Below are 25,053 nucleotides of genomic sequence, written 5' to 3' on the forward strand. Positions count from 1 at the left end.
TGTCTCAACTCGCAGGGGACTCTGGCTACGTCAGTGATCTGCAGATGCAGAATCCAGGCGAAGTGTGGAGAACCTACCCTACACAGGACAGGCTTTATTTGGAGAAGTGTTAGATGCGTAGATTTCCACAGCAACCGCGGGTAAGTCACCTTTTATTCCCTCAGCTACGCCTTCTACGAAGAAACTCTTTTCTTCATCTGCATCGCAGTCCTTTTGGACCGCTAAGTCAAAAAAGTCCAAGCCTCCTACCACCTTTTCTCTAACGTCCTAAGTGGATGCTGGGGACTCCGTAAGGACCATGGGGATAGCGGCTCCGCAGGAGACTGGGCACATCTAAAGAAAGCTTTAGGACTATCTGGTGTGCACTGGCTCCTCCCCCTATGACCCTCCTCCAAGCCCCAGTTAGATCCCTGTGCCCGAACGAGAAGGGTGCACACTAGGGGCTCTCCTGAGCTTCTTAGTGAAAGTTTTAGATTAGGTTTTTTATTTTCAGTGAGACCTGCTGGCAACAGGCTCACTGCATCGAGGGACTAAGGGGAGAAGAAGCAAACTCACCTGTGTGCAGAGTGGATTGGGCTTCTTAGGCTACTGGACATTAGCTCCAGAGGGACGATCACAGGCCCAGCTTGGATGGGTCCCAGAGCCGCGCCGCCGGCCCCCTTACAGAGCCAGAAGGCAGAAGAGGTCCGGAAAATCGGCGGCAGAAGACGTCCTGTCTTCAACAAGGTAGCGCACAGCACTGCAGCTGTGCGCCATTGCTCTCAGCACACTTCACACTTCGGTCACTGAGGGAGCAGGGCGCTGGGGGGGGGGGCGCCCTGAGACGCAATAAAAACACCTTGGATGGCAAAAAAAATGCATCACATATAGCTCCTGGGCTATATGGATGCATTTAACCCCTGCCAGAATCCATAAAAAAGCAGGAGAAAAGTCCGCGAAAAAGGGGCGGAGCCTATCTCCTCAGCACACTGGCGCCATTTTCCCTCACAGCTCCGTTGGAGGGAAGCTCCCTGTCTCTCCCCTGCAGTCACTACACTACAGAAAGGGTTAAAAAAAGAGAGGGGGGCACTAATTAGGCGCAGTATTAACTATACAGCAGCTATAAGGGGAAAAACACTTATATAAGGTTATCCCTGTATATATATAGCGCTCTGGTGTGTGCTGGCAAACTCTCCCTCTGTCTCCCCAAAGGGCTAGTGGGGTCCTGTCCTCTATCAGAGCATTCCCTGTGTGTGTGCTGTATGTCGGTACTTTTGTGTCGACATGTATGAGGAGAAAAATGATGTGGAGACGGAGCAGATTGCCTGTAATAGTGATGTCACCCCCTAGGGGGTCGACACCTGAGTGGATGAACTGTTGGAAGGAATTACGTGACAGTGTCAGCTCTGTATAAAAGACAGTGATTGACATGAGACAGCCGGCTACTCAGCTTGTGCCTGTCCAGATGTCTCATAGGCCGTCAGGGGCTCTAAAGCGCCCGTTACCTCAGATGGCAGATATAGACGCCGACGCGGATACTGACTCCAGTGTCGACGGTGAAGAGACGAATGTGACTTCCAGTAGGGCCACACGTTACATGATTGAGGCAATGAAAAATGTTTTACACATTTCTGATAATACGAGTACCACCAAAAAAGGGGTATTATGTTCGGTGAGGAAAAACTACCTGTAGTTTTCCTGAATCTGAGAAATTAAATGAGGTGTGTGATGATGCGTGGGTTTCCCCCGATAACAACGGATAATTTCTAAAATGTTATTGGCATTATATCCTTTCCCGCCAGAGGTTAGGGTGCGTTGGGAAACACCCCCTAGGGGGGATAAAGCGCTCACACGCTTGTAAGGGCTCTACCTTCGCCTGAGATAGCCGCCCTTAAGGATCCTGCTGATAGAAAGCAGGAGGGTATCCTAAAAGGTATTTACACACATACTGGTGTTATACTGCGACCAGCAATCGCCTCAGCCTGGATGTGCAGTGCTGGGTTGGCGTGGTCGGATTCCCTGACTGAAAATATTGATACCCTAGATAGGGACAGTATATTTTTGCCTATAGAGCATTTAAAAGATGCATTTTTATATATGCGTGATGCACAGCGGAATATTTGCCGACTGGCATCAAGTCTAAGCGCGTTGTCCATTTCTACCAGTAGAGGGTTATGGACACGTCAGTGGTCAGGTGATGCGTATTCCAAACGGCATTTGGAAGTATTGCTTTATTAAGGGAGGAGTTATTTGGGGTCGGTCTTTCAGACCTGGTGGCCACGGCAACAGCTGGGAATTCCACGTTTGTACCCCAGGTCGCCTCTCAACATGAGAAGACGCCGTATTATCAGGCGCAGTCTTTTCGTGGACAAGCGGGCAAAAGGTTCCTCATTTCTGCCCCGTGACAGAGGGAGAGGAAAAAGGCTGCAGAAATCAGCCAGTTCCCAGGAACAGAAACTCTCTCCCGCCTCTGCCAAGCCCTTAGTATACGCTGGGGCTTTACAAGCAGAATCAGGCACGGTGGGGGGCCCGTCTCAATGAATTTCAGCGCGCAGTGGGCTCACTCGCAAGTAGACCCCTGGATCCTTCAGGTGATATCTCAGGGGTACAAATTAGAATTCGAGACGTCTCCCCCTCGCCGTTTCCTAAAGTCGGCTTTACCGATGTCTCCTTCTGACAGGGAGACAGTTTTGGAAGCCATTCACAAGCTGTATTCCCAGCAGGTGATAATCAAGATACCCCTCCTGCAACAGGGAACGGTGTATTATTCCACACTGTTGTGGTACTGAAGCCGGACGGCTCGGTGAGACCGATTCTAAATCTAAAATCTTTGAACACTTACGTACAGAGGTTCAAATTCAAGATTGAGTCACTCAGAGCAGTGATTGCGAACCTGGAAGAAGGGGACTACATGATGTCTCGGGACATCAAGGATGCTTACCTTCATGTCAAAATTTACCCTTCTCACCAAGGGTACCTCAGGTTTAAGGTACAGAACTGTCACTATCAGTTCAGACGCTGCCGTATGGATGGTACACGGCACCCCGGGTCTTTACCAAGGTAATGGCCGAAATGATGATATTCCTTCGAAGGAAGTGAATTTTAGTTATCCCTTCCTTGGACAATTCCCTGATAAGGGTAAGATCCAGGGAACAGTTGGAGGTCGGTGTAGCACTATCTCAGGTAGTGTTGCAGCAGCACGATTGGATTCTCAATATTCCAAAATCGCACCTGGTTTCGACGACGTGTCTTCTGTTCCTAGGGATGATCCTGGACACAGTCCAGAAAAAGGTGTTTCTCCCGGAGGAGAAAGCCAGGGAGTTATCCGAGCTAGTCAGGAACCTCCTAAAACCGAGCCAAGTCTCAGTGCATCAATGCACAAGGGTTCTGGGTAAAATGGTGGCTTCCTACGAAGCAATCCCATTCGGCAGATTCCACGCAAGAACTTTCCAGTGGGACCTGCGGGACAAATGGTCCGGATCGCATCTTCAGATGCATCAGCGGATAACCCTGTCACCAAGGACAAGGGTGTCCCTCCTGTGGTGGTTGCAGAGTGCTCATCTTCTAGAGGGCCGCAGATTAGGCATTCAGGACTGGGTCCTGGTGACCACTGATGCCAGCCTGCGAGGCTGGGGAGCAGTCACACAGGGAAGGAATATCCAGGGCTTATGGTCAAGCCTGGAGACATCACTTCACATAAATATCCTGAAGCTAAGGGACATTTACAATGCTCTAAGCTTAGCAAGACCTCTGCTTCAAGGTCAGCCGGTGTTGATCCAGTCGGACAACATCACGGCAGTCACCCACGTAAACAGACAGGGTGGCACAAGAAGCAGGAGGGCAATGGCAGAAGCTGCAAGGATTCTTCGCTGGGCGGAAAATCATGTGATAGCACTGTCAGCAGTATTCATTCCGGGAGTGGACAACTGGGAAGCAGACTTCCTCAGCACGACCTCCACCCGGGAGAGTGGGGACTTCACCCAGAAGTCTTCCACATGATTAAAAACTCGACAGGTATTGCGCCAGGTCCAGGGACCCTCAGGCAATAAGCTGTAGACGCTCTGGTAACACCGTGGGTGTACCAGTCAGGGTATGTGTTCCCTCCTCTGCCTCTCATACCCAAGGTACTGAGATTGATAAGATGGAGAGGAGTAAGCACTATATTCGTGGTTCCGGATTGGCCAAGAAGGACTTGGTAACCGGAACTTCAAGAGATGCTCACGGAGGATCCGTGGCCTCTACCTCTAAGAAGGGACCTGCTCCAGCAAGGACCCTGTCTGTTCCAAGACTTACCGCGGCTGCGTTTGACGGCATGGCGGTTGAACGCCGGATCCTGAAGGAAAAAAGGCATTCCGGATGAAGTCATCCCTATCCTGATCAAAGCCAGGAAGGATGTAACCGCAAAAACATTGTCACCGCAATTGGCGAAAATGTGGTGCGAGGCCAGTAAGGCCCGACGGAGGAAATTCAACTGGGTCGATTCCTACATTTCCTGCAAACAGGAGTGTCTATGGGCCTGAAATTGGGGTCCATTAAGGTTCAAATTTCGGCCCTGTCAATTTTCTTCCAAAAAGAACTAGCTTCAGTCCCTGAAGTTCAGACGTTTGTAAAAGGGGTACTGCATATACAGCCTCCTTTTGTGCCTCCAGTGGCACTTTGGGATATCAATGTAGTTTTTGGTTCCAAAAGTCACATTGGTTTGAACCACTTAAATCTGTGGAGTTAAAATATCTCACATGGAAAGTGGTCATGCTGTTGGCCCTGGCCTGGGCCAGGCGCGTGTCAGAATTGGCGGCTTTATCCTGAAAAAGCCCTTATCTGATTTTCCATTCGGACAGGGCGGAATTGAGGACTCGTCCTCAGTTTCTCCCCAAGGTGGTTTCAGCGTCTCACCTGAACCAACCTATTGGTGGTGCCTGCGGCTACTAGGGACTTGGAGGCCTCCAAGTTGCTAGACGTTGTCAGTGCCCTGAAAATATATGTTTCCAGGACGGCTGGAGTCAGGAAATCTGACTCGCTGTTTATCCTCTGTGCACCCAACAAGCTGGGTGCTCCTGCTTCTAAGCAGACTATTGCTCGTTGGATTTGTAGTACAATTCAGCTTGCACATTCTGTGGCAGGCCTGCCACAGCCAAAAATCTGTAAATGCCCACTCCACAAGGAAGGTGGGCTCATCTTGGGCGGCTGCCCGAGGGGTCTCGGCTTTACAACTTTGCCGAGCAGCTACTTGGTCAGGAGCAAATACGTTTGTAAAATTCTACAAAATTGATATCTTGGCTGAGGAGGACCTGGAGTTCTCTCATTTGGTGCTGCAGAGTCATCCGCACTCTCCCGCCCGTTTGGGAGCTTTGGTATAATCCCCATGGTCCTTACGGAGTCCCCAGCATCCACTTAGGACGTTAGAGAAAATAAGAATTTACTTACCGATAATTCTATTTCTCATAGTCCGTAGTGGATGCTGGGCGCCCATCCCAAGTGTGGATTGTCTGCAATACTTGTACATAGTTATTGTTACAAAAATCGGGTTATTATTGTTGTGAGCCATCTTTCAGAGGCTCCTCTGTTATCATGCTGTTAACTGGGTTCAGATCACAGGTTATACGGTGTGATTGGTGTGGCTGGTATGAGTCTTACCCGGGATTCAAAATCCTTCCTTATTGTGTACGCTCGTCCGGGCACAGTATCCTAACTGAGGCTTGGAGGAGGGTCATAGGGGGAGGAGCCAGTGCACACCAGATAGTCCTAAAGCTTTCTTTAGATGTGCCCAGTCTCCTGCGGAGCCGCTATCCCCATGGTCCTTACGGAGTCCCCAGCATCCACTACGGACTATGAGAAATAGAATTATCGGTAAGTAAATTCTTATTTTTTAGAGGTGGGAGGGCAAAATCCAAAAAGCCTGCACCTGCAGGCTCCTAGGACCAGAGACCTGCTTCTGGTACCTCGAAATCCTCCGCATGACTGTGGACCACACAGCCTGGAGGACGGCCTGGTGAGGACGAGACTCAGACGTTTCAGCCACGTCTGGGTGTCATCCGGCCTGGATCCCTGGATACAGGATATTGTGTCCCAGGGATACAGACTGGAGTTTCAAGAAACCCCACCTCACTGATTCTTCAAATCAGATTGCCAGCTTTACTGACAGACAGAACTGTCCTACAGGAAGCTATCCAAAAATTGGAAAAGTCAGAGGTCATTGTTCCAGTTCCACCTCATATGCACAACATGGGTTACTATTCAAACCTTTTTGTGGTACTGAAACCGGATGGTCCGGTCAGACCAATTTTGAACTTGAAATCGCGAAACCCTTATTTAAGGGAATTCAAATTCAAAATGGAGTCTCTGAGAGCGGTGATCGCAGGTCTGGAGGAGGGAGAGTTTCTGGTATCCCTGGATATCAATGATGCGCACCTCCACATTCTGATTTGACCTCCGCACCAGGCTTATCTTAGATTTGCACTGTTATACAGTCACTAACAGTTTTAGGCACTGCCATTCGGTCTCTCCACGGCACCGAGGGTGTTTACCAAGGAGATGGCAAAAATGATGGTTCTCCACTGCAGACAGGGAGTGAACATAATCCCGTACCTGGACGATCTGCTGATAAAGGCGTCGTCCAGTGAGAAGCTGTTGCAGTCCATTGCTCTCACGACCCATCTGCTCAGGGTCCAATTGTTGGATCCTGAACCTTCCAAAGTCACATTAGGATCCGACAAGGAGATTGTCTTTCCTGGGGACGATCCTCGACACGGAGGTGCAGAGGGTGTTTCTTCCGGTGGAGAAAGCATTGGTGATACCAGTGGTCCGGGATGTCCTGAAGCCAGACCGGGTATCGATTCATCTGTGCATTCGTCTTCTGGAGAAGATGGTTGCCTCTTACAAGGCTCTGCAGTTTGGAAGGTTTCATGCTCAATCCTTCCAATTGGATCTCCTAGACAAGTGGTCGGGTTCTCATCTCCATATGCACCTGAGGATCCGTCTATCGCCGAAAGCAAGGATTTCACTCCTCTGGTGGCTACAAATGCCTCACCTTCTGGTGGGCCGCAGGTTCGGGATTCAGGACTGGATCCTGCTGACCACGGATGCAAGTCTCCGGGGTTGGGGCGCAGTCACTCAAGGGGAAACCTTCCAAGGAAGGTGGTCAAGTCTGGAATCTAGTCTTCCAATAATCATTCTGGAACTAAGAGCCGTATACAACAGTCTTCTCCAAGCGACACATCTTTTGCAAGATCGACCCATTCAAGTGCAGTCGGACAATGTGACGACAGTGGCCTACATAAACCGACAGGGCGGAACAAAGAGCAGAGCTGCAATGTCAGAGGTAACAAGAATCATCCTCTGGGCGGAAAATTACACGTTGGCACTGTCAGCAATTTTCATTCTGGTAGTGGACAACTGGGAAGCGGACTTCCTCAGCAGACACGATCTCCATCCAGGAGAGTGGGGCCTCCTTCCAGAGGTGTTCACGGAGGTGACAAATCTTTGGGGGGTTCCTCAAATAGACATGATGGCCTCTCGCCTCAACAAAAAAACTTCAGAGGTATTGCTCCAGGTCAAGAGACACGCAAGCAGTGGCGGTGGATGCCCTGGTAACTCCGTGGGTGTTCCAGTCAGTGTACATTTCTCTGACGTCCTAGTGGATGCTGGGAACTCCGTAAGGACCATGGGGAATAGCGGCTCCGCAGGAGACTGGGCACAAAAGTAAAAGCTTTATGACTAGCTGGTGTGCACTGGCTCCTCCCCCTATGACCCTCCTCCAAGCCTCAGTTAGATTTTTGTGCCCGGCCGAGAAGGGTGCATACTAGGTAGCTCTCCAGAGCTGCTTAGAGTAAAAGTTTTAAATAGGTTTTTTTATTTTCAGTGAGACCTGCTGGCAACAGGCTCACTGCATCGTGGGACTAAGGGGAGAAGAAGCGAACTCACCTGAATGCAGAGTGGATTGGGCTTCTTGGCTACTGGACATTAGCTCCAGAGGGACGATCACAGGTTCAGCCTGGATGGGTCCCGGAGCCGCGCCGCCGGCCCCCTTACAGAGCCAGAAGAGCGAAGAGGTCCGGAAAAATCGGCGGCAGAAGACGTTCCTGTCTTCAATAAGGTAGCGCACCGCACTGCAGCTGTGCGCCATTGCTCTCAGCACACTTCACACTCCGGTCACTGAGGGTGCAGGGCGCTGGGGGGGAGCGCCCTGAGACGCAATAAAACATGCTTTAAACCTTATATGGCTAAAGAAATGCATCACATATAGCTCCTGGGCTATATGGATGCATTTAACCCCTGCCAGTTTTCCTAAAAAAAGCGGGAGAAAAGGCCGCCGAAAAGGGGGCGGAGCCTATCTCCTCAGCACACAAGCGCCATTTTCCCTCCCGCTGGAAGGACGGCTCCCTGACTCTCCCCTGCAGTCCTGCTACAGAATCAGGGTAAAACAAGAGAGGGGGGGCACTAATTGGCAGAAAATACATATACAGCAGCTATAGAAGGGAGAAACACTTATATAAGGTTATCCCTGTATATATATAGCGCTCTGGTGTGTGCTGGCAAACTCTCCCTCTGTCTCCCCAAAGGGCTAGTGGGGTCCTGTCCTCTATCAGAGCATTCCCTGTGTGTGTGCTGTGTCGGTACGATTGTGTCGACATGTATGAGGAGGAAAATGATGTGGAGGCGGAGCAATTGCCTGTAATAGTGATGTCACCCCCTAGGGAGTCGACACCTGACTGGAGGGTCGTATGGAAGGAATTACGTGACAGTGTCAGCACTTTGCAAAAAACTGTTGACGACATGAGACAGCCGGCAAATCAGTTAGTGCCTGTCCAGGCGTCTCAAACACCGTCAGGGGCTCTAAAGCGCCCGTTACCTCAGATGGTCGACACAGACCCAGACACGGATACTGACTCCAGTGTCGACGGTGACGAGACAAACGTAATGTCCAGTAGGGCCACACGTTACATGATCACGGCAATGAAGGAGGCTTTGAACATTTCTGATACTACAAGTACCACAAAAAAGGGTATTATGTGGGGTGTGAAAAACTACCCATAGTTTTTCCTGAATCAGATGAATTAAATGAGGTGTGTGACAAAGCGTGGGTTTCCCCCGATAAAAAACTGCTGATTTCTAATAAATTATTGGCATTATACCCTTTCCCGCCAGAGGTTAGGGCGCGTTGGGAAACACCCCCTAGGGTAGATAAGGCGCTCACACGCTTATCAAAACAAGTGGCGTTACCGTCTCCTGATACGGCCGCCCTCAAGGAACCAGCTGATAGAAAGCTGGAAAATATCCTAAAAGGTATATACACACATACTGGTGTTATACTACGACCAGCAATCGCCTCAGCCTGGATGTGCAGCGCTGGAGTGGCTTGGTCGGATTCCCTGACTGAAAATATTGATACCCTGGATAGGGACAGTATATTATTGACTGACTATAGATTATTTAAAGGATGCATTACTATATATGCGAGATGCACAGAGGGATATTTGCACCCTGGCATCAAGAGTAAGTGCGTTGTCCATTTCTGCCAGAAGTTTATGGACACGACAGTGGTCAGGTGATGCGGATTCAAAACGGCATATGGAAGTTTTGCCGTATAAAGGGGAGGAGTTATTTGGGGTCGGTCTATCAGACCTGGTGGCCACGGCGACGGCTGGAAAATCCACCTTTTTACCCCAGGTCACCTCTCAGCAGAAAAAGACACCGTCTTTTCAAACTCAGTCTTTTCGTCCCCATAAGGGCAAGCGGGCAAAAGGCCACTCATTTCTGCCCCGGGGCAGAGGAAGGGGAAAAAGACTGCAGCAAGCAGCCTCTTCCCAAGATCAGAAGCCCTCCCCCGCTTCTGCCAAGTCTTCGGCATGACGCTGGGGCTTTACAAGCGGACTCAGGCACGGTGGGGGCCCGTCTCAAAAATTTCAACGCGCAGTGGGCTCACTCGCAAGTGGACCCCTGGATCCTGCAGGTAGTATCACAGGGGTACAAATTGGAATTCGAGACGTCTCCCCCTCGCCGGTTCCTGAAGTCTGCTCTACCAACGTCTCCCTCCGACAGGGAGGCAGTATTGGAAGCTATTCACAAGCTGTATTCCCAGCAGGTGATAATCAAGGTACCCCTCCTACAACAGGGAAAGGGGTATTATTCCACGCTGTTTGTGGTACCGAAGCCGGACGGCTCGGTGAGACCGATTTTAAATCTGAAATCATTGAACACTTACATAAAAAGGTTCAAATTCAAGATGGAATCACTCAGAGCAGTGATAGCGAACCTGGAAGAAGGGGACTATATGGTGTCTCTGGACATCAAAGATGCTTATCTCCATGTCCCAATCTACCCTTCTCACCAAGGGTACCTCAGGTTTGTGGTACAGAACTGTCATTATCAGTTTCAGACGCTGCCGTTTGGATTGTCCACGGCACCACGGGTCTTTACCAAGGTAATGGCCGAAATGATGATTCTTCTTCGAAGAAAAGGCGTCTTAATTATCCCTTACTTGGACGATCTCCTGATAAGGGCAAGGTCCAGAGAACAGTTGGAGGTCGGAGTAGCACTATCTCAGGTGGTGCTACGACAGCACGGGTGGATTCTAAATATTCCAAAATCGCAGCGGATTCCAACAACACGTCTACTGTTCCTAGGGATGATTCTGGACACAGTCCAGAAAAAGGTGTTTCTCCCGGAGGAGAAGGCCAGGGAGTTATCTGAGCTAGTTAGGAACCTAGAATTAGGCCAAGTGTCAGTGCATCAATGCACAAGAGTCCTGGGAAAAATGGTGGCTTCTTACGAAGCGATTCCATTCGGCAGATTTCACGCAAGAATTTTTCAGTGGGATCTGCTGGACGAATGGTCCGGATCGCATCTTCAGATGCATCAGCGGATAATCCTGTCTCCAAGGACAAGGGTGTCTCTTCTGTGGTGGCTGCAGAGTGCTCATCTACTAGAGGGCAGCAGATTCGGCATTCAGGACTGGGTCCTGGTGACCACGGATGCCAGCCTGAGAGGCTGGGGAGCAGTCACACAGGGAAGAAATTTCCAGGGCTTGTGGTCAAGTCTGGAGACTTCTCTCCACATAAATATACTGGAGCTAAGGGCAATTTACAATGCTCTGAGCCTAGGAAGACCTCTGCTTCAAAGTCAACCGGTGCTGATCCAGTCGGACAACATCACGGCAGTCGCCCACGTAAACAGACAGGGCGGCACAAGAAGCAGGAGGGCAATGGCAGCAAGGATTCTTCGCTGGGCGAAAAATCATGTGATAACACTGTCAGCGGTGTTCATTCCGGGAGTGGACAACTGGGAAGCAGACTTCCTCAGCAGGCACGACCTCCACCCGGGAGAGTGGGGACTTCATCTGGAAGTTTTCCACATGATTGTGAACCGTTGGGAAAGACCAAAGGTGGACATGATGGCGTCCCGTCTGAACAAAAAACTGGACAGGTATTGCGCCAGGTCAAGAGACCCTCAGGCAATAGCAGGGACGCTCTGGTAACACCGTGGGTGTACCAGTCGGTGTATGTGTTCCCTCCTCTGCCTCTCATACTCAAGGTACTGAGAATTATAAGACGGAGAGGAGTAAGAACTATACTCGTGGCTCCGGATTGGCCAAGAAGGACTTGGTACCCGGAACTTCAAGAGATACTAAGAAGGGACTTGCTTCAGCAAGGATCATGTCTGTTCCAAGTCTTACCGCGGCTGCGTTTGACGGCATGGCGGTTGAACGCCGGATCCTAAGGGAAAAAGGCATTCCGGAAGAGGTCATCCCTACCCTGGTCAGAGCCAGGAAGGAGGTGACCGCACAACATTATCACCACATTTGGCGAAAATATGTTGCATGGTGTGAGGCCAGGAAGGCCCCACGGAGGAATTTCAACTCGGTCGATTCCTGCATTTCCTGCAAACAGGAGTGTCTATGGGCCTCAAATTGGGGTCCATTAAGGTTCAAATTTCGGCCCTGTCGATTTTCTTCCAGAAAGAATTGGCTTCAGTTCCTGAAGTCCAGAAGTTTGTCAGGGGAGTACTGCATATACAACCCCCTTTTGTGCCTCCAGTGGCACTGTGGGATCTCAACGTAGTTCTGGGATTCCTCAAATCACATTGGTTTAAACCGCTCAAATCTGTGGATTTGAAATATCTCACATGGAAAGTGACCATGCTGTTGGCCCTGGCCTCGGCCAGGCGAGTGTCAGAATTGGCGGCTTTGTCTCACAAAAGCCCATATCTGATTGTCCATTCGGACAGGGCAGAGCTGCGGACTCGTCCCCAGTGGTGTCAGCGTTTCACCTGAACCAGCTTATTGTGGTACCTGCGGCTACTAGGGACTTGGAGGACTCCAAGTTGCTAGATGTTGTCAGGGCCCTGAAAATATATGTTTCCAGGACGGCTGGAGTCAGGAAAACTGACTTGCTGTTATCCTGTATGCACCCAACAAACTGGGTGCTCTTGCTTCTAAGCAGACGATTGTTAGTTGGATGTGTAGTACAATTCAGCTTGCACATTCTGTGGCAGGCCTGCCACAGCCAAAATATGTAAATGCCCATTCCACAAGGAAGGTGGGCTCATCTTGGGCGGCTGCCCGAGGGGTCTCGGCTTTACAACTTTGCCGAGCTGCTACTTGGTCAGGGGCAAACACGTTTGCAAAATTCTACAAATTTGATACCCTGGCTGAGGAGGACCTGGAGTTCTCTCATTCGGTGCTGCAGAGTCATCCGCACTCTCCCGCCCGTTTGGGAGCTTTGGTATAATCCCCATGGTCCTTACGGAGTCCCCAGCATCCACTTAGGACGTCAGAGAAAATAAGAATTTACTTACCGATAATTCTATTTCTCGTAGTCCGTAGTGGATGCTGGGCGCCCATCCCAAGTGCGGATTGTCTGCAATACTTGTACATAGTTATTGTTAACTAAAACGGGTTATTATTGTTGTGAGCCATCTTTTCAGAGGCTCCGCTGTTATCATGCTGTTAACTGGGTTCAGATCACAGGTTGTACAGTGTGATTGGTGTGGCTGGTATGAGTCTTACCCGGGATTCAAAATCCTTCCTTATTGTGTACGCTCGTCCGGGCACAGTATCCTAACTGAGGCTTGGAGGAGGGTCATAGGGGGAGGAGCCAGTGCACACCACCTGATCCTAAAGCTTTTACTTTTGTGCCCTGTCTCCTGCGGAGCCGCTATTCCCCATGGTCCTTACGGAGTCCCCAGCATCCACTACGGACTACGAGAAATAGAATTATCGGTAAGTAAATTCTTATTTTTTCCTTTTCTGTGCAGACAGTGGAAGGTGAAAAGGTAAGAGTTCTTCAGCCTTGTTAGGTTCGCAGAAGCGGATGTCGTTTTCTGTTTCTACCACATCCATCACATGTCGGTGAATCTATCTGGCTGGAGGCCACTCTGGTGGGACCTTGTCTACTACTTTTCAGTCAGTCCGGGAATAGACTAGGACCTGTGAGTTAATTATAGAATCCAAAGGGCATTCTGGCGTTACAGATGTTTCCCCTCACTGATTTTTCTAATAGATCTTGCCGTTTCCCCTCTGGAAGGGGAGGTAGTACGTGACGCCATACCAAAGGGTGGTCAGGTTTAGGACATCATCCTGCTGTCCCTGTTTAAAAAATAAAATAAAAAAATAAAATTGAGGTTTAAATGCATTGTTCTCCTCTTTCAGATTACCTGGGTGGATGTCCAGGATTGTCTTTACCATTTCACCGGAGTGATGGCTGTGGGATGGTATTCTTTCGATAGTAAGAGCCATTGTGGTTCTGTACTGGGACACTCTCCTGATTAAGTCGAGGTCAAGACACAAGTGGTGCAAATCGTTGTTTTCTCTCTGACTGTTCTTTAACACAGGGGAAGGCTGTTATTCCCAACGACGCAGGCGTTGGAGGTGGGTATCAAAGTAGATACAGAATGGTTAAACTTCTGTGGCTTCCTGTGGAAAGAGGTCTGAGGATCTGGAGTCGGATCAGATTTGCTGTGACAATCCATCAATATGTTCCGTTGATGAAGAAGATCGGCGTGGCCTAGGAGGCCTTTTCGGTGAGCATGTCAAATGCCAGAGTGGTTTCCACGGGGCCAGTTGGAAATGTGGTCCGGATATCACCTGCGCAAGCTCCGGAATATAATCCTAATGGCCAGGTTTTCGCTCCTGTGGTGTCGGCTCAGTTCTCACCTCCTAGAGGGACGAAGGTTCGGAATCCAGGATGAGATCCTGGTGTCCATGCATGCAGATCTCCAAGACTGGGGAGCAGTCCTTGCAAGGGAAGTATTTCCAGGGGAAAAGGTTGAGCTGGAAGGCTTGTCTGCAATAAGCTTTCTTGAATTAAGAGCTATTTTAAATTAACATATGCTTAGTGATCTGCCCGTGTTAATTCTGTCGGACGACTTGACAGCAGTGGTGTAAGTAAGCCGCTAGGGCAGAACAAGGAGCAAAGCGACAATGGCAGATGCCGAAAAAGTTTTCCGCTGGGTGGAAAGACTGGTAAACACTATATTAGCAGTCTTCATTCCGGATGTGACCGTCGGAGAAATAGATTCCTCTGCAGAGATTCCATCCGAGAGAAATACGGTCGTCATCGAGAAGTTTTCGCTGAAGCAACAAGTCGTTGAGGGGTGCCTCAATTGGACATGTTGGCGTCTCGCCTCAACGAGAGATCTCGGAGATATTGTTCCAGGTCAGAGGACACTCAAGCTATAGCAGTGGATGTCCTCGGGACACCTTGGGTGTTTTCAGTTGGTCCATGGGTCCCCTCCGGTTTCACCCTTCTGAAGGTGATGAATGTAAGAAGAACAAAGTTTCAGGGGATCCTCATTGTTCCGGTCTAAACGAGGAGGGCTTGGTATCCAGTTCTTCAAGGTTTCCTCATAGAAGATCCCTGGCCTTTTCCTCTACGTGAGGAACTGTTACAACAAGATCTGGGCGTGTATCAGAACTTACCACGGCTGCGTTTGACGGAGTGGCTGTTGAACGCCATATCCTAACCAGAAATGATCTTCCCAGTGCAGTCGTTTCCACACTTCTTCGGGCTAGAAAAGAAGTAACGGTGAAGCCTTACCACCGTGTTTGGGGAGAAAGTGTGTATTGGTGTGACTCCAAGAAGGCTACTACAGAAGTTTTCAACTGGGTCGTTCTTCTCCATTCTTTGCAAGCAGCTGTGGGTGCAGGCCTAAAATTAGGCTCCATTTCAGTGCGGCTTTGGCCTTTTAAATTTTCTTTCGGGAAAGAATTGACAACCTTTCCGGAAGTTCGGACCTTCGTGGAAGGAGTACTGCATATCCAACCTCCATTCGTGCCCCCATTGGCACCGTGGGACCTTGACGTGGTGTTGCGTTTTCTTGTGTCAAAATGTTTGGAGCCCTTATGAAAGGTTGTGTTTAATTTTCTCTCTTGGAGTGTGGTCATGCTTTTGGCTTTGGCGTCCGCAGGGAGGGTGTCGGAAGTAGCGGCTGGGTCTCACAAGAGCCCCTGTTTGATCTTCCAGGTGGATAGGAACTCGGATAATAGTTCTGCCAAATGTAGTTTCGGTGTTTCGCAGAAACCTGCCTATTTGATGCCTGTGGTTGCTTAAGGTTTGGCTGATTCAAGGTCTCTTGATGTAGTCAGGGCTTTGAATATTTATGTTGCCAGTTTGGCTCAGATTGGGGAATCAGAGGCTCTGTTTGTCCGGTATGCTCCAGCGTGATTGGGGCTCCTGCATCTCTGCAGTTGTTACACGCTAGATCTGTGATACGATTCGGCGTGCTCGTTCTATGGCTGGATTTCCGTTACCGAAGTCGGTGGTTACCCATTCTACTAGGTAGATGGGCTCTTCTTGAGCGGATGCACGAGGAGTCTCGCCGGTTCAACTTTGCCGAGCGGATACTTGGTCGGGTTCAAACACTTTGGTTAAGCTATACAAGTTTGATACCCTGGCTGATGGGGACCTCATGTTTGCTCATTCGGTGCTGCAGAGTTGTACGCACTCTCCTGCCCGGTCTGGAGCTTTGGTATAAACCCCATGGTCCTTACGGAGTCCCCAGCATCCTCTAGGACGTTTGAGAAAGTAGGATTTTAATACCTACCGGTAAATCCTTTTCGCTTAGTCCGTAGAGGATGCTGGGCGCCCGTCCCAGTGCGTACTGTGTCTGCAGTTATTGGTTATGGTTACACTCTTGTGGTGTTTCTTTTCTGTCAGGCTGATGCTGATGTTGTGCATGTCATGGCATGCGGTGTCTTATTATTGGTTGTGTTGACACACTGGTTGTGTTACTTATTCTCTCAGCATGCGCTGTGTATTATCCATGCCGTGGGCTGGTATTTTTTTGACTACCACTGTGACAGGACGGTACCGTACGGAAGCACTCGCCGCTTTCGCGTCCCGTTGACTGCGCACAGAATGGAAGGTCAAGCCACACGAGGCCTGACCACATAGGGGATTCCCGCTTACCGTCAGTAACCGCCTGTTACTGACTCCACCCACTGCATCGTGGGCGGGTTTTGCTGCCACCACCAAACTCCTAACCTGCCGTGGCGTTTGGAACCACGGTTCTGCTCTGTATGTGCCGACGCACTGCTTTACCACACCTGTGTGGTGTCGACGAATCCCCACTAGCCACTTGCTAGGCCTCTACCGGTAGCTGGCGGAACTTGGAGACGCTAGGTGCTTCCCTGGACAGCCGGGGGACGGGGCTAGGTTTGGCCTAACCCTGTTGGTCACAAGATGAAGCAGTCTTCTTGAGGCAAAGATGTTTAATGCTCAATAACCTTTAAAAAGGCTCCTCCCTATTGCTAGGGGCAACAGCATACAATCAGATGTTTTCAGCAGAATAAGATGGAATAATACACACTCCTATGGGCCAACTGCCCTCCTTTTATCCCTCTCCAAGACCCCTTACCACAGGGGGTAAGCCCGCCCTGTGGTGCGCAACCAATCAATGTTTACCCATGAGCTGTGCATGCCTTGGTCTCATGCACAGCTAACATTGTCCCCTATGGACAGTGGGGAGTGGTCGGTCTCCTTTGACTCTCCCATCTTGGAGAATCAGGATACTCCCCGGTGCCGTTCAGTCTGGCTGGGGGAAGTTTTCCCTCCTAAATCTGACTTCCAGAAACCTGCCCGGGACCCAGCTCACTGCCTGCAGCCTGGATTTGGGCTCCAGAGCTGGGCAGCCTGGCTCCCCGGTCCAGGTCTCTGGGCCACTACGGGTGATCTCCATGGAGCTCCAAGAAACCACTCAGCTTATTTCATAGCTGAGCTGCTTCTCTCTCTCCCTGTGCCCCTTGGAAGTGTGAGGCTGGATGGGAAAGCATTCCGTTTTTGGGGAAAAGGTCTGGGAGAATCCATCAGCCTGCACAGCCATGGATTCCCCCCTCCTGGGACACACAACCAAGTAAGTGCAATTTACCTTTAAATACATTACATTTAAATCACACTGTACATGTTATACATTTAACTACACTCTGAGCCTGCACAGGCTCCACATACCTAGGCACTGCAGTGCCTTACAACACACTGTAGGTCATTACATTTAAACAATGTCTGTTTGGTTAACTACTGTACCCTAGTCCTGCAGCCTGACTGCTAGGACCCTGTCTGTGCTGGCACCCCTAGCCCTGCAGCCTGGCTGCTAGGGCTCTCTCAGTGCTGGAGGTATGGGACTGGCTTCCCCCACCCTCCAGCCTGCCTGCCTGCCACTGGGGTCCAGGGAGCTGGCTCTCCCTGTCCCCCCAGTGTGGCACTAACTTCGTGGCCTCGCCGCACGCAGCGGCGCACCCCCCTGTACTGAAGCCCGGCGGCCCGGGACACTTGTCCCGACCACCGTGACTCTTGTCCCGGCCACCGTGACTCTGGCTCTGTTGTAGCGCTGAGGCGCCGGGAGCGTAGCTCCCGGACCCCAGCGCTCGTCAGCCTAACTGCACCCCCGCCGCTAGGGAGCCGGCTAGCCCAGTCCCCCATGAGCGGCGCCTGTCTTGTAGCCTCGCCGCAGCGTCCTGCGGGGAACCGGGCTCCGGCGCACCCCCCTCGCTGCCCAGCAGCCCGGGACGTCCGTCCCGGCTGCCGCGGCTGGCCACCTCCGACGGGCTGAGGCGCTGGGAGCAGAGCTCCCGGCCCCCAGCGGCGGCTCTCCATTCTCCCCGGCGCGCACACAGTTGGTGCGCCCGGGGCTTCACTGACCGCTGCCGGGAGCGGAGCTCCCGGACTCCGGCGGTCGGCGGCTCCCTCTCCCCCGGCGCGCACACACTGCTGAGCGCGCCGGGGGCTGTCCTCCCTGCCGTGGTCTCCGGAGAGGTCCGGGACCACGGCACATATAAAATATATTGAAATACATGCATTTTAACCATTTATAAAACACGGCGCCTAGCGCCCACAGTATATTTCAAATCTGGCGCCAAGCGCCCATTGTCTTGTTAAAATGGCGCCAGGCACTAGGGGTTAACCCCTTCAGTGCTGCGGCGGCCATTTCCCTCGTGGCTGGGGGCCTCTCCGGCCACACCCACATTCTGCGGTATGTCATGGTGTGAGCTGGTATGACACTCACCATGTTTAAACAATAAATCTTTCCTCGAAATGTCCGTCTCCCTGGGCACAGTTTTCTAACTGAGGTCTGGAGGAGGGGCATAGAGGGAGGAGCCAGTTCACACCCATTGAAAGTCTTATAGTGTGCCCATGTCTCCTGCGGATCCCGTCTATACCCCATGGTCCTTTCGGAGTCCCCAGCATCCTCTACGGACTAAGAGAAAAGGATTTACTGGTAGATATTACATACACAAATAAAAAATAAAATTATATATATATATATATATATATATATATATATATATATATATATATATATATTACTTACGTCCTAGAGGATGCTGGAGACCATGGGGTATAGACTGGCTCCGCAGGAGACATGGGCACACTATAAGACTTTCAATGCCCCTCCTCCAGACCTCAGTTAGATCCTGTGCCCAGAGGAGATTGTGTGCACTACAGGGGAGCTCTCCTGAATTTCTCTGAAAAAGAATTGTGTTAGGTTTTTTTTATTTTCAGGGAGCACTGCTGGCAACAGGATCCCTGCATCGTGGGACTGAGGAGAGAGAAGCAGACCTATATAAGTGATAGGCTCTGCTTCTTAGGCTACTGGAAACCATTAGCTCCAGAGGGAGTCGGAACGCAGGTCTCTCCCTGCCGTTCGTCCCAGAGCCGCGCCGTCGTCCTCCTCACAGAGCCGGAAGACAGAAGCCGAGTGAGTATAAGAAAAAAGGAAGACTTCAAGGCGGCAGAAGACTTCAGATCTTCTCTGAGGTAAGCGCGCTCCCACACACTACACACACTGGCAGGCACTGTTGAGTGCAGGGTGGGGGTGGGGCGCCCTGGGCAGCAATATAAACCTCTAGGCTGGCATTTATATTGATATAGGCTGCGGAAGCAGTTAGTGGATAAACCCCAGTTTTTATAAAATTGAGCGGGACCGAAGCCCGCCGCTGGAGGGGGCGGAGCTTGGTCCCTCAGCACTAACCAGCGCCATTTTCTCCACAGAGCACTGCAGCAACACTGGCTCCCCGGACTCTCCCCTGCTGAACACGGTCAGAGAGGGCAGAAAAAGAGGGGGGGGGGGGGGGCACTTGTATGGCGCAGTGAGTGTATTACACGGTTATTATATACAAAAGCGCTATATCTAGGAATTTGTTTCCATTGTCAGTTGGCGCTGGGTGTGTGCTGGCATACTCTCTCTCTGTCTCTCCAAAGGGCCTTGTTGGGGAACTGTCCCCTTATAGATATATCCCTGTGTGTGTGGGGGTGTCGATACGTGTGTGTCGGCATGTCTGAAGCGGAAGGCTCATCTAAGGAGGAGGTGGAGCATATGATTGTGGTGTCTCCGCCGGCGACGCCGACTCATGATTGGATGGACATGTGGAATGTTTTAAATGCAAATGTGACCTTATTACATAAAAGATTGGACAAAGCAGAGTCCAGGGAAAGAGCAGGGAGTCAATCCACGGCTACGACTGGGTCACCGGGCCCTTCTGGGTCTCATAAACGTCCCATATCCCAAATAGCAGACACTGATACCGACACAGATTCTGACTCCAGTGTCAACTACAATGAGGCGAGGTTACACCCAAGGGTGGCCAAAAGTATTCATTAAATGATTATTGCAATAAAAGATGTTTTGCATATCACTGAGGACCCCTCGGTCCCTGACACGAGGGTGCACATGTATAAAGAAAAGAAACCTGACGTAACCTTTCCCCCATCACATGAGCTCAACGGGTTATTTGAAAAAGCTTGGGAAACTCCAGATAAAAAACTGCAGATTCCCAAAAGGATTCTTATGGCGTTGTTATGATTCCAGCGCTCCTGACCAGAGGAGATCTTATGACAATGACCAGAGCACTGGAATGGAATGCTGATTACGGGAGCAGGAAAGACTAGTTGCCCCTGGCGCCCTAACTCTATTGTCTCACCCGTGCTATCGGAAATCCCTTGCAAGACTATGGTTTCTTGAGCCACTGGCAGCCACGTTTGAAGGGCGGATTATGTCTGCCCAACTCCGGTGCCCCCCGGTCTTAGTGAGAGACAAAGGGAAATCCGAGGCAGGATGATAACAAGAGGACCTCTGACTAACAACAGGCCAGGGGCAACAAACTAACTAACAAAACCTGAAGTATGTGCGGAAAAACCGCCAGGGAAAAGGACAACCAAAATCCACTTGTCCAATACTCCTACCCAGCACCGCCGGATACCAGAGTGGATCTGTGGAAGCGGAACCCTCCGCAAAATGGTCCAAAACACAAATAATAAATGATAAAGCGGCCAAGCCGCTACACACGGCAACGCCGCGACTCACGAACACCACTGGATGTAAAACGGTGATCAGTCAGGACTCCAGGAACTAGATGACGACTTCCGAGTACAGGACTACTGAAGACTGGAATGACCGGATACAGCAAGACTGGAAACAGACTCTCAGCAAACAGACAGCATGCAGGAAGCTATTACCGGCATCTGTGAGAAGCCCTGAGAGAGCATATAAACAGGAGCCCTCCAATCAGCTGCTGACAGGGCTGATTAGATGAATGCCGTGCAGCTGCCTTGCTGCACGGCCAGGAAACAGGTGCCTGATCATTTTAAATGGACCCAGCAACGGGGAACGCGGTCCGCCAGTGGCGTCCCCGTTGCTAGGGTCCGTGCGGCTCAGTGCGCCCGGCGTCTAGCGTTGCCAGGGAGCCGGCGGCTGTACGTGCACGGCGTCCCTGGTTGCTAGGCGCCGGGCCGCACCGACGAGCGGACCCCGGCGCATAACAGTACCCCCCCCCTTGAGGAGGGGTCAAGGAACCCCTAAAGCCAGGCTTCCGAGGAAATTCCCGAAAAAATGCCCTCTTGAGCCTCGGGGCATGAAGATCCTTATCCAGGACCCAAGACCTTTCCTCTGGACCATAGCCTCTCCAATGCACCAGAAAATAAAGCCGGCCCCGGGACAATTTGGAATCGAGAACCTTCTCCACCAGGAACTCCTGTTGTCCCTGTACATCCACTGGAGATCTTCCCTGAGAGATCTTCCGAGGAAATCTACTGGAAGAAACGTATGGTTTCAACAGGGAGCAATGAAACGTATTTCCAAACCGGAGAGCTCTTGGTAAACGTAACCGGAAAGCAACTGGGTTGACTTTTTTAATAATAAGAAATGGTCCAATAAATTTGGGTCCCAATCTAGCTGAGGATTGTCGAAGTCTAATGTTACGAGTCGACAACCATACCCTATCTCCCACCTTAAAAGTGCAAGGACGTCGGAGCCTGTCAGAAAAATTTTTCTCTCGAAAGGCCGCTTTTCTGAGAGCAAGGTGCACTTTTTTCCAAATGGCTCTGAGATGGGAGGTTAAGGTTAGCGAGGAAACTAAGGAATGTTGAAAAAAAGAATTAGCTCTGGGGTGAAAACCAAAAACTGAAAAGAATGGAGACACATTAGTGGAGGAATGACAAGAATTATTGTAAGCAAACTCCGCCAATGGAAAGAAACTCGGACCAATCATTCTGGAGTTTGGCTGAGTACAAACGCAAATACTGTTTCAATGATTGGTTAACTCGCTCGGTTTGCCCGTTGGATTGGGGGTGGTAACCGGATGTTAATGACAATTTCATCTTTAATGAAGCACAAAAAGACTTCCAGAATTGTGCAATGAATTGTGGACCCCGATCAGAAACAATATCAGTGGGCAACCCATGAAGTCTGAAAACATGGCAGAGAAACAAAACTGCCAATACTTGGGCAGATGGCAGTCGGGGGAAGAGCAATGAAATGAGCCATCTTGCTAAAACGGTCCACTACCACCCATATGACTCGGAATCCGGCTGAAAGGGGAAGGTCTACCACAAAATCCATGGAAATATGAGACCATGGCCTGAGGGGGACATTTAAGGGCATAAGTTGCCCGATTGGCAAGGAACGGGGAACCTTATGCTGTGCACAAACCTGACATGAAAAAACAAACTCCTTAACGTCTTTAGAAAGACCAGGCCACCATACTGAGCGGGAGACTAACTCCAAAGTCTTAGAGATCCCCGGATGCCCGGAAACTTTGTTATCATGGAACTCAGTCAAAACAGTAGCTCTCAAAAACTCAGGGACGTAAAGACGACCAGCAGGAGTATTTCCAGGAGCTTGGTGTTGAAGCTGTTTTAACTGGGTAAATAAATCTTGTGTGAGACCTGCCCAAATGACTGAAGATGGAAGTATGGGAGTAACAGGACTGTTATTGTGAACTGGAAGAAAACTGCGTGACAAGGCATCCGCCTTGGTATTCTTGGAACCTGGCCTGAAAGTGATAATAAATTTGAAACGAGTAAAGAATAAAGCCCAACGAGCCTGCCGGGCATTCAGCCGCTTAGCTGATTCGATGTATTGCAGGTTTTTATGGTCAGTCAATACTGTAATAGTATGTGTTGCTCCCTCCAGCCAATGCCTCAACTCCTCGAAAGCCCATTTTATTGCCAGTAACTCCCGGTTACCAACGTCATAGTTGGATTCAGCGGAGGAGAATTTCCTGGACATAAAGGCACAAGGATGTAGTTCCAGAGACTCCGGATCCTTTTGAGACAGAATCGCCCCCACTCCAACCTCCGAGGCATCAACCTCCACAATGAAGGGCAATTCTGGATTGGGATGTTTGAGGACTGGAGCCGAGACAAAAGCTTGTTTCAGGGCCCGAAAGGACAACTCAGCTTCACGCGACCAGTTGGTAGGATCCGCTCCTTTCTTTGTCAGAGCCACAATGGGAGCAACCAGGTCAGAAAAAGAATGAATGAACCTCCTATAATAATTCGCAAACCCTAAAAAGCGCTGAATTGCTTTTAAATTGGTGGGTTGCGCCCAACTAAGAATGGCCTGGAGCTTCTTAGGTTCCATGAAAAATCCCCGAGGGGAAATAATGTACCCTAAAAAAGATACTTCCGTGACATGAAACTCACATTTCTCCAGCTTGGCATATAGATGATTTTCACGTAACTTTTGAAGAACCTGACGCACCTGGGTAACATGTTGTTCAATTGAGTCAGAATAAATCAGGATGTCGTCTAAGTAAACGACCACGAATTTCCCTAGGAAGTCACGGAGCACATCGTTAATGAGGTCCTGGAAGACTGCTGGAGCGTTAGACAAGCCGAACGGCATCACTAGGTACTCGTAGTGACCCGACTGGGTACTGAAGGCAGTCTTCCACTCATCTCCAGCCTTGATTCGGATGAGGTTATACGCTCCTCTTAGGTCAATTTTAGAAAAAATCACAGCCGAACGCAGCTGATCAAAGAGAACAGAAATCAGCGGCAGAGGATAAGTATTTTTAACTGAGATTTTATTCAGAGCTCTAAAGTCAATGCAAGGTCTAAGCGAGCCATCCTTTTTCTCCACAAAGAAGAAGCCTGCACTTAAAGGAGATTTTGATGGCCTAATAAATCCTTTCCCTAGGCTCTCCTTAACATAATCATTCATGGCTGCAGTTTCTGGCCCGGATAAAGCATATAACCTTCCCTTTGGCAATGCGGCACCAGGAATTAGCTCAATAGCACAATCATAAGGCCGATGTGGAGGCAGAATGTCTGCATTGCCCTTGGAGAACACATCAGCAAACTCTTGGTATTCCACGGGAATGAGTTCAGGAATGGCAGCTGCAATTCTGACTGGAAACGTAAAACATTCCTTATCACAGAAGGTACCCCATTGTGAAATCTCCCCCGACCGCCAATCAATGGTGGGATTATGAAAGGCCAGCCAAGGGTGACCCAGAACCACTGGAACTGCTGGGCAATGGGTAAGGAAGAACTCGATTTTTTCAGAATGAAGAGCTCCTACCGTAAGTAGTACAGGGGGTGTACAGAGGGAAATAACCCCATTGGACAGTGGACTCCCATCTAAGCCATGCATGGTGACACACCTACCCAAAGATAACTGAGGAATGCCTAAGGCCTTTGCCCAAGTTAAATCCATAAAGTTTCCTGCAGCTCCACTGTCAACAAAAGCCGACACCGAAGAACTGAGGCTGCCAAAGGAAACTTTAGCTGGGACTAAAAGGGAGTTATTCGAGGAGATAAGCTGCAGACCTAGGTGAACCCCCTCACAATTCACCTGGTCGAGGCGTTTCCCGACTTTTTCGGACAATTACGAGCAAAATGTCCCTTACCCTCACAGTACAAACAAAGACCAGAGTTTTGCCTTCTGGCTCTTTCTCCAAGAGACAGTCGGGAGAGACCCATCTGTATGGGCTCCTCTACGTCCTCAGGAATGGAATATACACATGGAGTTGACCTGACAGGAGCTCCTTTTTCAGCCCTCCGCTCTCTGAGACGACGATCAATCTTAATAGAAAGCTCCATGAGTTTATCGAGAGTCTCAGGAGCGGGATACTGAAGGAGACTGTCTTTAATAGACTCTGATAAGCCGAGGCGAAACTGACTGCGCAGGGCTGGGTCATTCCAGCCACAGTCGTTCGACCAACGGCGAAACTCCGTACAATAAACCTCTGCAGGATTCCTACCCTGTCTGAGAGCACGCAACTGACCTTCAGCGGATGCCTCTCTGTCAGGGTCATCATACAACAGCCCTAAAGACCCAAAAAAGGCGTCTACTGACAACAAG

General features: G+C 50.2%; 1 protein-coding gene across 2 annotated transcripts in view; it reads left to right on the forward strand.

Moving 5' to 3' along the window:
• LOC134936125 (complement C3-like) overlaps positions 1 to 25,053 on the forward strand; it is a 674,806-nt gene that overhangs the window by 14,789 nt on the left and 634,964 nt on the right. The gene's annotated exons all lie outside the window — the stretch shown is intronic.

This window comes from Pseudophryne corroboree, chromosome 6 (assembly GCF_028390025.1).
Source record: "Pseudophryne corroboree isolate aPseCor3 chromosome 6, aPseCor3.hap2, whole genome shotgun sequence".
NCBI classification, from domain to species: Eukaryota; Metazoa; Chordata; class Amphibia; order Anura; family Myobatrachidae; genus Pseudophryne; species Pseudophryne corroboree.